Source organism: Sycon ciliatum, chromosome 13, assembly GCF_964019385.1.
Source record: "Sycon ciliatum chromosome 13, ocSycCili1.1, whole genome shotgun sequence".
NCBI lineage: Eukaryota > Metazoa > Porifera > Calcarea > Leucosolenida > Sycettidae > Sycon > Sycon ciliatum.
The window spans coordinates 1,983,121-1,994,763 of NC_088655.1; the positions used below are offsets into that span (position 1 = coordinate 1,983,121).

At 47.9% G+C, this 11,643-nt stretch overlaps 1 protein-coding gene and 1 long non-coding RNA gene across 2 annotated transcripts in view; both read left to right on the top strand.

Moving 5' to 3' along the window:
• The window catches only part of LOC135829024 (lysine-specific demethylase 2A-like), a 98,895-nt gene that overhangs the window by 79,584 nt on the left and 7,668 nt on the right, over positions 1–11,643 (top strand). The window lies entirely within an intron of this gene.
• LOC135829025 (uncharacterized) overlaps positions 5,463–11,643 on the top strand; it is a 7,310-nt gene continuing 1,129 nt past the window's right edge. The window contains exons 1-2 of the long non-coding RNA XR_010555785.1: positions 5,463–5,688; positions 11,153–11,249. This is a non-coding gene — a long non-coding RNA (uncharacterized LOC135829025). The remainder of the gene's footprint in view (positions 5,689–11,152; positions 11,250–11,643) is intronic.

Sequence of the window (11,643 nt, forward strand, 5' to 3'; positions counted from 1 at the left end):
ATTGTACTAGGGGACTTTAACACTGATGTGCTACAGCAAACATCAAATAACCACCATTACAAGCACCTGTCCAATCTGTGTGAGGAGTTTCACCTCCGCAATGTCGTGACTTCACCAACGCGACTTGCCAAGACATGTCTGGATCTAATACTCGTTTATGCTGCCGCACCACATGTTAAGACAACTGTAGTATCTGTAGACGGCGTGAGCGACCATGATCTCGTTCTGACTAACTTCTCCTACAAAGCCACGCAGCAAGCTAACTCCCGCCTCAAATTCGTGCGCAAACCGCTCCCACATGCAATTGACCCCGCTACACTCTGTGATGATATCGACAGCACTCTGGAGCCTCTCCCCAAGTCAGCTGATGTCAATGCACAAGTCACCCAGCTTTCACACTGTATTACTCGAGTTTTAGACAAATATTCACCGATCTGCCCCGTGGTCTCACCAGCTTTCAGTAAACCGAAGCCTCAGCCATGGATGACACCTCAGTTGAAACACCTCCTCCAGCAACGAATCCACCTGTACGCACTCACCCGTCAGATCAACAGCTTCTGCAGAGGTATCGTGCAATACGGCGAGAAGGCACTCTCCTCAACAGGCAGCTGAAGTCACAGTATTACATCAGAGAGTTCAAAAATCGTCGCCACGACCCACGAGGCCAATGGGCCATTATCAATAGCTTGTCTGGTAGAACAGCAGTGAGGGCTGCCCCAGCAGCCACACTCGCCGATCTGACAACTACCTTCGCCGAGATCGTCCATGACCCTGCCAGACCAGTCGAGCTGCCCCTACCCGTTGCAGACCCCAATAGCACTACTCTTTTGGAGTTTGATACCGTCAGCTTCGATACCATCTCCAAGTTGCTTGAATCTCTGGTATCCAACAAAGCCACCGGCTCCGATGATATTCCGTCCTGCATCCTGAAATCCTGCAGAGATTCAGTCTCGTATCCGTTAACTGTTATCGTCAACCAGTCTCTTCGCTCTGGCATCTTTCCTGCTGCCTACAAACATGCCCATGTCTGCCCTGTTTAAAAATCTGGTGATAAGACCTCAGCCACCAACTACAGGCCAATCTCACTGTTGCCTATCGCGGCCAAGATCCTAGAGAAGGTTGTCCACAAGCAAGTCACTTCGTATTTCACCCAGAATCCAGACCTGTCAGCCATACCAGCTGAACAATTTGCGTACCGCTCACACCATAGCTGTGAGGATGCCCTGACACTTTGCATAGACAGATGGAACAGAGCACTTGACAACTTTGACCAATGCGGAGTAGTCTTTGCGGATATAAGCAAGGCGTTTGACCGTGTGCAGCACACAGGTCTGCTGGGAGAGCTAGCCACCACTGGCTTAGGCGGCACTGTCCTCAAGTGGTTCTCAGACTATCTCACGAACCGCAGCCAGCAGGTTACTGTCAATGGTGAGAAGGGTGACACCAAACCCTGTACAAGAGTGGTCCCCCAGGGGTCTGTTCTTGGGCCTTTGCTTTTCTGCGTCTACATTCGCCGGTTACCCGATATATTTCACCAGAGTGTCGTGCAGCTGTACGCTGATGATATTGCGTTCTACGTATTCGGCTCTGATGTGGCTACAATTATGCTACGCTTGCTATGCTACGCTTGCAGGATAGTATGCGGTTGCTAGAGCAATACCTTGATGAGAAAGGCCTTCTGCTCAACCCCACTAAAACACAGTTCATGTTGATACGGCGTCCTGCCCTGCCTGCACTGAGCCCAGCCCTGTACCTGACCTGTAAAGGTATTGTCATTTCCCCTTTCTCTACTGTGAAATACCTCGGTATACTAATCGATGAGCATCTAACGTTCCGCCCACAAGTAGAAAAGGTGTGCTCAATGGTCTTCGCTAAACTAGCCTGTTTTGCTCATGGCCGTCGCAATTTATCAGCTACAGCTCGGAGAACTTTCTTCTTGTCAATTATACAGTCTACTCTAGAATATGCAAGTAATGCGTATGTGCACTGTTTGAAAACTACCCTATATAACAGGCTTGTAACGGTCAGCCGTATTGCGATGAAGAAGGCATTTGGTTTAGATAGAATGACCCCAACTGCATTAGTTTTACAACGGTGTCATCTGTATTCGTTTGAGCAACAAGTTAATTTGAAACTATACGTTTTGGTCTATCGCTGCTTGTCATCAATTACTAGCCCCCTCCTTCAGTCACTGTTTCTCCTGCGTTCAGTTGGCCCGCACACAAATGCTCGTACTCGTGGCCAGGATACAGCTGCCTTAGTATTACCTACTGTACATATTGGGTATGTACTGCGCTCAGTTTCTTTTCTGGCGGCAGGTCGGTGGAACACTCTTCCTCCAAACTGTCGTCAGGCACAATCTGCTGGTATTTTGCTCACCTCACAAAGATTCACCTAGGGTTCCCTGTAACAAGGCCATGCCTGTTGGGACTCCCCTAGTCAAATAATAAATACTACTACTACTACTACTCTCTCTCTATCTCTCTCTCTCTCTCTCTCTCTCTCTTCTCTCTCTCTCTCTCTCTCTCTCTCTCTCTCTCTCTCTCTCTCTCTCTCTCTCTCTCTCTATCTCTCTCTCTATCTCTCTCTATCTCTCTCTATCTCTCTCTCTCTCTCTCTCTCTCTCTCTCTCTCTCTCTCTCTCTCTCTCTCTCTCTCTCTCTCTCTCTCTCTCTCTCTCTCTCTCTCTCTCTCTCTCTCTCTCTCCTCTCTCTCTCTCTCTCTCTCTCTCTCTCTCTCTCTCTCTCTCTCTCTCTCTCTCTCTCTCTCTCTCTCTCTCTCTCTCTCTCTCTCTCTCCTCTCTCTCTCTCTCTCTCTCTCTCTCTCTCTCTCTCTCTCTCTCTCTCTCTCTCTCTCTCTCTCTCTCTCTCTCTCTCTCTCTCTCTCTCTCTCTCTCTCTCTCTCTCTCTCTCTCTCTCTCTCTCTCTCTCTCTCTCTCTTCTCTCTCTCTCTCTCTCTCTCTCTCTCTCTCTCCTCTCTCTCTCTCTCTCTCTCTCTCTCTCTCTCTCTCTCTCTCTCTCTCTCTCTCTCTCTCTCTCTCTCTCTCTCTCTCTCTCTCTCTCTCTCTCTCTCTCTCTCTCTCTCTCTCTCTCCTCTCTCTCTCTCGGTCTTTCTCTTGGAACTTCTATCGATATTTTCCTTCAATCTCCGTAACCCATTTTCTTTTTCATCTCATGCCGAACCTGCCAGTACGGGTGCAGATTGAGGTCCAGATCAGCCTTGTCCACCGGAAAGCCGTTCTTTACGGCGTTCAGCAGCTTGAGGTATTCCGGGTCTGTCCCTCCGCCCGCACCTTCGTAATGCCAAGGTCAGGGAGGACTGTATGGCCTGTTTCCTCGTCCTCTTGCGACAGCTGACGGAGAACACAGTAGCAGTGCTCGATTTCTTCCTCACCAGCTTTATCGTCAGGGTCTGGTGCACTTACTGGGTGTCTCGACAGGCAATCTGCGACCTTGTGATCGGCACCCGGTCTCCACTGAGCCACGAACCGAAAAGGCGTCAGCTTCTCCCGTGGTCGCACGATTCGTGGAGACGTCAACTCATCCAGCGTCTTAGCATTCAGGATAGGAATGAGCGGCTTGTGATCGACTAGCAGCTCGAAATCAGCACCGGCCAGGAACAGTCTAGCCGTGTGGACTGCCCAGACTACCGCCAGCAGTTCAATCTCCGTTGCAGAGTACCTGGCCTCGGTCTCAGTGACGTGCCGTGAAGCACATTGCACTAGACACCACCGCCCGTCCACTTGCTGCTGCCACAGTGCCATGCCGAGACCGAGGCATGGCATGGCATGACATGGCATGGCATGACCGAGGTTTTTTACGAGGTCTTTTATTTCCTATACTGACCAAGTACGAAGTAAATATTAGACTTATCACGACTAACCAAAGCATGTGGTCAATCGCTAAAAAGGAGTCAAATATAAGCGGTCAATATAGCCCTAAGGTCCAGTAAGGAGTCAAATATGCAGGAATATTTGACTGCTTAGGTATGGCAAAAATCTATGTGAGTCAATACTAAGGGAGTGATAATATAGTGTATGTGAGAAAGGTAGTGGCAGATGGGTGTGATACTGTGTGAATGAATGTATGGTGCGTGTGTATTACTTGAAGAGTGTGAGTGATACAACGTTTTCTTTCTGTTTACATAGCACAGGGATGCAAACTTCGCTTTTTTGTACTTGCTGGCTGCTGTATTTCTACCTGAAACCATATTAGCTACATGTATATAAGTGTGTGTTTTAGTTATTACATTTTTATGTGACGGCGTTCCACTGATGACAGTCACAAGAAAACGTTATGGAACTTGACTTTCTTCATTTTTTGCTGTTGTTATGAGTGCACAATTTTATCTTATTTATTGCCATTTTATTATTATTATGGTATGCTCAATATGTACATGTACATGTACATGGATATGAATGTTTTGCTGGAGCGGTAGTGAATGGAATACAGTAGTAGTACTACCGCATTTACCATGTTTACTGAGTACAAGTACAATCAATGACATGTACACGCACACAAACATAGTTCCTCCACAACAACTGCAGAATGTACTGCTGCAAAAAGCTGGCCAGGTACACCATGTACACAGTTTGATCAGGCTGGTGTGACATTTGACACCTCTGAGTAGCATGCAGTGTAAGGGTAGCTGATCTGCAAACACAGGTAGATCTACGAAAACACACTCATTTGCTGAAGTGAAGGGATCTACAAGCACCGTACACGGCGTAGTAGATTCTGTCCCGGGGGAAAATTGCAATTCCGCTGCCGCGTTTTTTTCCGCGTTTTTGCGATTTTTTAAAAGACCGCGTTTTCCGCGATTTTCCCGCGTTTTTTGAACTTTTTTGTTGCACTACACGTACACACAGTGCACTGTTTGGTCAGCAACGTCTCATCGTGGCGGCTTTTTACTCAAATATGACGAGTGCACCAGAGACTTGTAACTGATTGATTTCACTACATACTCACTGAAAATTGCCGCACATCAATATTATTCACCGCATATTTACCGCATATTTACCGCAAATTCACCGCAAATTATGCCATATTATGCCGCGTTTTTCCCCGCGTTTTTTTGCGATTTTTTCCGCAATTTTCCCCGGGGACAGTAGATTGTACACTTCCAGAAAATGTGAGAACTGTCATTTTTCTATTCGAAAAGGGCGCTACCCCCCCCCCTACCCCCCTACCCCCGTTTCGAAATGCGAATGACTGTTGCATTCTTCCAAAACATGACGTCACAGAATTCGTAAAAAAAAGACAACTTTTGTCGCAAGCGGCTAGCCTGTCGCGCGCGCGCGAGACTCATCATGGCCATATGGGCGAGCTGGAGCTGCAGCAAATGCGAGGCGGGACACACGAGCGCGACCCAAACTTTGTCACGTGCGTGTCGAATCTGACCGTCATTATGGTCATTATGATCGCCTTCGATTATTTATTTTCGTTCTGCTCGTCAATTCCAAAAATCAGTGCCATTGGCTTTAGCTTTGCCCTTGAACTCGAAATCTCGTGCCTTATTCTTTCCTGGGGACTGGTGTTGGATATTGAACGGGCGGAGTTACCGCCGGGATGATGGATGAAGGAGATGATGGCCTAAACTTGGCTGCGCGCATTCTCATTTTCGCGTGGCCTGCCACTAGTGTTGCGCAGATTCACAAAGGGTGTCACAGGCATAGCTGGAGGAAGAAAGGTGAGAGAATCGGTTGCACAGTGCAGATCAACCCAACCATTTGGTTGTTTTAATTTTACTTCGCACAGTCAAACGGGATGACCACCCAATAAAATTTCCGAACGTGACATTTTTTTAATTTATTGATTTTCCTGCATTATAGGCCATTCACACGACGGGCAAACTCACTTTTATCGTACCGTTTCCAAGGATATTTACTCGAATACGATAAACTTGGACACACGCGAGCAACAGATTTTTTATCTTGGCCGAGGCCCTTTTGCTCGCGATTATACTTTGCACGCCAGGAAAAGTGACCGTTGGTGAACTGTTTGTGAACTGTAGGTGAAAGTGCGCGCTACAAATTTTGTCCTTCCGTTTTCGACAAGTGCTTCCAAGTGTTCTTCTTCCATTCTGAAGCGACCGTTGGTGAACTGTTGGTGAATTGTTGGTGAAAGTGCGCGCAACAAAGTGTGTCGTGTTCTTGACAAGTACCTTGAAGTGTTCCTGAAGTGTTCTCTTTCCATTCTGAAGTGCCTTCTGAGTAGTTGACGAGAAGTAACTATCCGATCAGAAGCAAACATGCCGAAAGTAGTTTTTTCCAGCGATGCCGAGAAGAAGTTCCTCGAGCTATGGGGTGAGATGCTTGCCAAGAATGACAAGAAGATGATGACGAAAGCGGAGAAAGTTGCCGACGTTGTCAAGAACCTGAACGGCTACCTTGCAGATATTGGCTCGGTGGAGCGTTACAATTCGTCCCAAGTGTCGAACAAGGTGGACAGTGCGAAGGTGAAGGGCAGGGACCTGTACCGAAAGCACTTCCGGAAGCAGACCGGCTCCAGTCACGATAGTGACAATGCGGAGGAAAGCGTCGACCTGGAAGCCGCATACTCGCAGTGGAGTAACTTCCGCACCTTCCACAAGTGTTTCAAAGACCACCCAACGTGGGGTCCCAGAAGTTGCAGAGAGGTGGCTGTGAGTGAAAGGCGTGCACCTGAGGTGGTGCCCGTGCCGGATGGGCCCTCGTCTTCATTAGTCTCGACACCCGTACTGCAGCAATGCCGGTCACGACCACCGTCACCTGATCTAGGGCCTCCCCCAAAGCGCCTTTTGCCGCATGTCAGCCAGCGCCAACAGCTGGACGATGCCCTATTTGGCGTAGCCAGCAGCAGTGCCAGCGGTCATACCAGCAGCAGCAGCACCAGCAGTGATGCCGTTCAGTGGGACGCTGAGGATGACTGCATCAGCCTACCTTCAACGCCAGTAGTGCAATCCGCATCAACTGCCCCTGCTGGGCACAGTGCCGTACTTGCAGAGACCGAGACCGAGGTCACTGAGCTGCCAGAGACCCCTCAACGAACAGTGGCTGCCAAATCACCTGTAGCACAGGGGACAGGCCGCAAAGGCCAGAGCCAGGTCGCTTTCTTGCGGGAGCTCAAGGACATCAACCTTGAGCTGCAGGCAAGGCAGTTCGAGCATGAAATCAACATGCAGACTCAGTGGGCTGCCTACTTGGACAAGCGCGATGCTGAGAAAGAAAAAGTAGAATCAGAAAGGCGACACGAAGACATAAAGGTCATGACAGCACTGGAAGAGGGTCAGCAACGGCACGCGCAGGCCTTGCAGCAGAGCAATGCTGCGTTTATGGCTGCGCTCATGCAGAAATACAATTTGTAGCCGACTCGTCAATACGTTGAACGATATTGTTCTATGTTATTCTATATTATTCCCTATTGTTCTCATTCCTCTGTATACACTGTTCAATGACGTGAAATTTGTCTTGACCCCGTGCGTGTCTGCATACTACTTGTCCGTACATACGTGCACTCTTTTCCATGGTTTTGTATAGTGAGTACCGAATTCACAACAAATTCGAGTTGTTCGTTGATTGTAGGCTTTTCATTTACACTGTGTCCGTTTTTTCATTCTATTCTCAATCTCTCTTTTCTTCATACCAGGCGTGAGCCATCCCCTGGTTTAACAAAATGGGTGCTATAGTAAAAAAATAAATAAAGTTGTTCGTTGATCATGGGCGTAATCTGCTCACACTATTATTAATTGTTACGGTGTGATAATAAGGTATCCGTACCCTCTGTTCCCTGTGTGTGCGTAACTTCAGTGGGAGAGCCAATTGATGAACGCCATCACGCACAAACATTCTAGACATATCCAACTGCATGGTGTTCTTGTTCTCATAAACACATTGTTACTTGTAGAGTAATTATTTCAAACTCCATGCGCAGTAAATTTTTGAAAGAACCGAATTATTGATGGATGCACAAAGACAAGTCAAACACAAAAGAGTCAAGAAGGGGGTGAATAACGAAATTAGCTCATGTGCGAGTGCTACAAGACTGTGCTTGTGCATCAAGACATCAGTGTACATAACAAACTAATATGAAACACGAACGAACAACAGTTATTTACGTAACAAAGATCTTCATGACACTGTTTGACAAAGCTGATCAGTATCAACAAAAAGGATTTATTACGATTGTGGCAAAGTTGACCAGAATCATTATCAGTACCGGTTGATGGCAGATACATGATCTGCTAGCAATGACCGTAGCTGTTCTGCTGTCTGAATATCGTGCTGTTCTTGTTCTTCAACTGGATCACCTTCACCTTCATGGGTCTCACCGTTGACGTCATCGATGTCCACCAGCCACTCATTGTCGAACGGACAAGCTGAACGTTCGCAGACGTTGTGCAAAACACAAGCTGCAATGGCGACATCTGCGGCAAACACTGGATCTCGGATGAAGTTGCGGCACACAACACGCCATCGAGCTTTCAGTCGTCCAAATGCGTTCTCGACCACTCTCCTTGTACGAATAAGGCAGAAGTTGAAACGGCGTTGCTCCTCAGTCTGCTGCTGCGGAGGATTGGTGTAGCACTTCATCAGTTGTTTAGAAAATGCAAATGCAGCATCTCCAACAATGTACGGAGAAACTTGCGCACCGCGCACTGGTGTCGACACACCCGAGAGCCACTCTCCACTGCTGATGTTTTCCTTCAGCACACTGTTGTTGTACGCCGACGCGTCACCAACTGACCCCGGCAGTCCAGCACTTGTGTAGGTTATGAGGCCAGCACTGTTCACACACGCCAGAACAAGAATAGCGGGATACTGCTTGTAGCAAAAGTAAGCATCGCCATATGAAACCGGTTTGCAAATATGCATGAATGTGCCGTCGATGGCACCAGCACACCCGGGAAGGCCAGAGAGATTTTCAAACCCTCTCATTGTCATTTTCAGTGACTCTGCAGAGGTAGGGAACACGATTTCATCACGAGCCATATCGCAGATCAGAGGCAGGATGTCGTGAACAATCTTGTGGACCGTCGATGTCCCCACACGATACTCCGTTGCCAGTTGGTGGAACTCACATCCCTGCGCCATCCAATGCAGGAAAATTGCCAGACGTTTGGGTGGGCTGATGGACTGCCGCATGTTGGTGTCTTGCTTGACCAACGCAGGTCCCAGTTTGTCGATGATGTTCTTGAAGGTGGGCTTGTTCACCCTGTAGCGCTGATAAAATCGGCTCTCCTCCACGTCTGGATAGAGAATCCCGAGACGCGCCCAGCTGCCATTCACCTCGATTTCCCATGTTCCATTGTTCTCACCCTCTGGGTGAGCAGTCCAGAATCGCCTTTCACGACGTGAGGAGTCAAATGCATCCAGTAGAGCTACAGACTCGAGCGATACCACATGTGGTCGTCTTGATGGACTCCATCGAGTTGGGAGAACATCCCTCGATTGCCATCTCCTTCGGGCTGCATAAAATTTGCCCGCAATCGATCCTCTACGAGAGAGAACATCACTTTGCGACTGCATAGCCAGCAGAGCCATCATACTCGAAGCTGCCATTCTTCAAACAAGGTGACAAACAATCAAAACGAACTACCAAATCAAAATCGAAAGGAATGATTTTCCTCAAGGAAGAATTCAAAAGGAAAATGGAAAGTTCAAATTATCAAATTTCCCGGCATTTTCAGGAGATCACTATGGATACATTGACGTGTGCAAGGCTTGCAAAGTTTGCCCAGCACCGTGTGAACTGGCTCACTGGTTGCAAGTGTTATCTTGATCACACGCATGCAAAAGTTTGCCCGTCGTGTGAATGGCCTATTATACCACAGTTTGTTGTTCAGGTTATTTCGCTTAAACTTTTGAGGTATGAATTCCTTAACTGCAGACTCGACATGCAAGCTCCATACTGACCAGGCTGTGTCAACATCAGGTCACGGCTTGTTTGACTTTGTCCGTTAGGCCGTATTTGCATAGATATTGTGATGGCGTCAAAGACAGTTAAAGATTGTGTTGGTCGTGTGTCGGGGCGGGGGTATTGTCCCCGCCGAAACTGAATGCAAGTTTAAGAAAGACTAGGTCTAGTGAGTTATGATCAGAAGTGTCCTGTGGGTCTAGCCCTCAGCTCCTCTGCAGATCTGTGGCAAGCAGTAAACTACATTTACACCAAAAAGCGCAAAACAAGACTTGATTTTTTACGCGGCTCTTTTCACCATGATAATTATTGGACACGTGTTTTGAAAATTTGAAATACTCATGGCAACTGGTGGGTGAATCATTCAAATATGCAAACGTGCCCGCTGTTGAGTGCAGCCATGTGAATCCACACAGTCACTTTTCTCGTAAATCACTCGCCGTAAAACGTGCAAGTGGCTGTCGTGTGAATCGCCTATAACCGACTGTCCACAGTTGTGGAAGTATTTTCCAGCACTCACTGTACTTTATTAGAGAGGTTGCGCATAACGTAGTTACGTTAGTTAAACAAATGTAGTCGATCTACGGAAAGTCTTACGTAAACTGCATGCGCATCTGGGTTCCGCCATACGGAGTTTTCAAATCATGGCAGACTCAGCGGAGGATGTTCAGGTTGGTTGTAACTCTTGAGTTTCATGCCGTTAGGCAATCATCAGACAACTGATACTCGGGTCTACCCAACAGTAAGTCAGTATGCTTCTAAATACATAGGGCCACAAGCATAAACAAATTTAGCGCTAAATCTGGTGTAAGGTATGTGGAGAACAGCTGGCGCGGGCCACGGCGCGACAGTAGAAGTGCCAGGAGGGTGGCGGGCAACAGGCAGGTGTGAGCATGAAAGCGCGGAAAGAGGCGATGGGGAAGCAGTGTCCAGCAGATGGGTGGAGGTGCCAGGAGGATGGCGGGCAATGGGCCAGTGAGATCGCTAGGGGGTCTTTGGGTGATGGGCAGGCGTGGGCGTACTATCGACATCAAGGATGTGTCCTCACAACAAGGCTCCACCATGAGCATGGCAAACTTTACAAAGTAAGCCTTTCAGTGCAAGTCTTGGTGGGATGGTGTCTTTTGGGTGTTTTCTTAGGTTCCAAGAGACGTGGAGCTATATTGTGTGTGTGTGTGTGTGCGTGTGCGTGTGCGTGTGTGTGTGCGTGTGCGTGTGTGTGTGTGTACATGGCACACGCCATGTACTCTCTTGTGCAGGTACTACACGAATGCGAAACGCGACAAACTCTACAACGTCATTAGCCTGGAGTTCACCAAGACTAAGTTGGAGCCTCTAGTGGAGTCACCCAGTCTGGTACGTCAGCAATCCTACATACACTTGAGAGGATCAAAAGCGTTTCTGCTGTAACTCTGAGTTTCACGGTTTTAAGCGATCATCAGACAGCAACTTGGACTACAATTTTCAGAAGATATGATTGATATAGGCTGCAACCAATCAATCGTATGCATGTAACTTTACATGTACTACACTCTTATCTGTTGTATCCGGGCGGTCCGGGACCGGGGGCTCTGCCCTTCATTTGGAAATGTTTGTAATCATGTACATCTTGATGTGGAAGGCACGTAGATCTGGCATATTACGTCACTCCTGGTGTTTCCACCAATTAGTAGAAAAGTAGTAATATATCCACTAGAACTCACTCACAGGGTTCCCTGTAGACCAAGATGCCCGTAACTTGGAGGTCCGG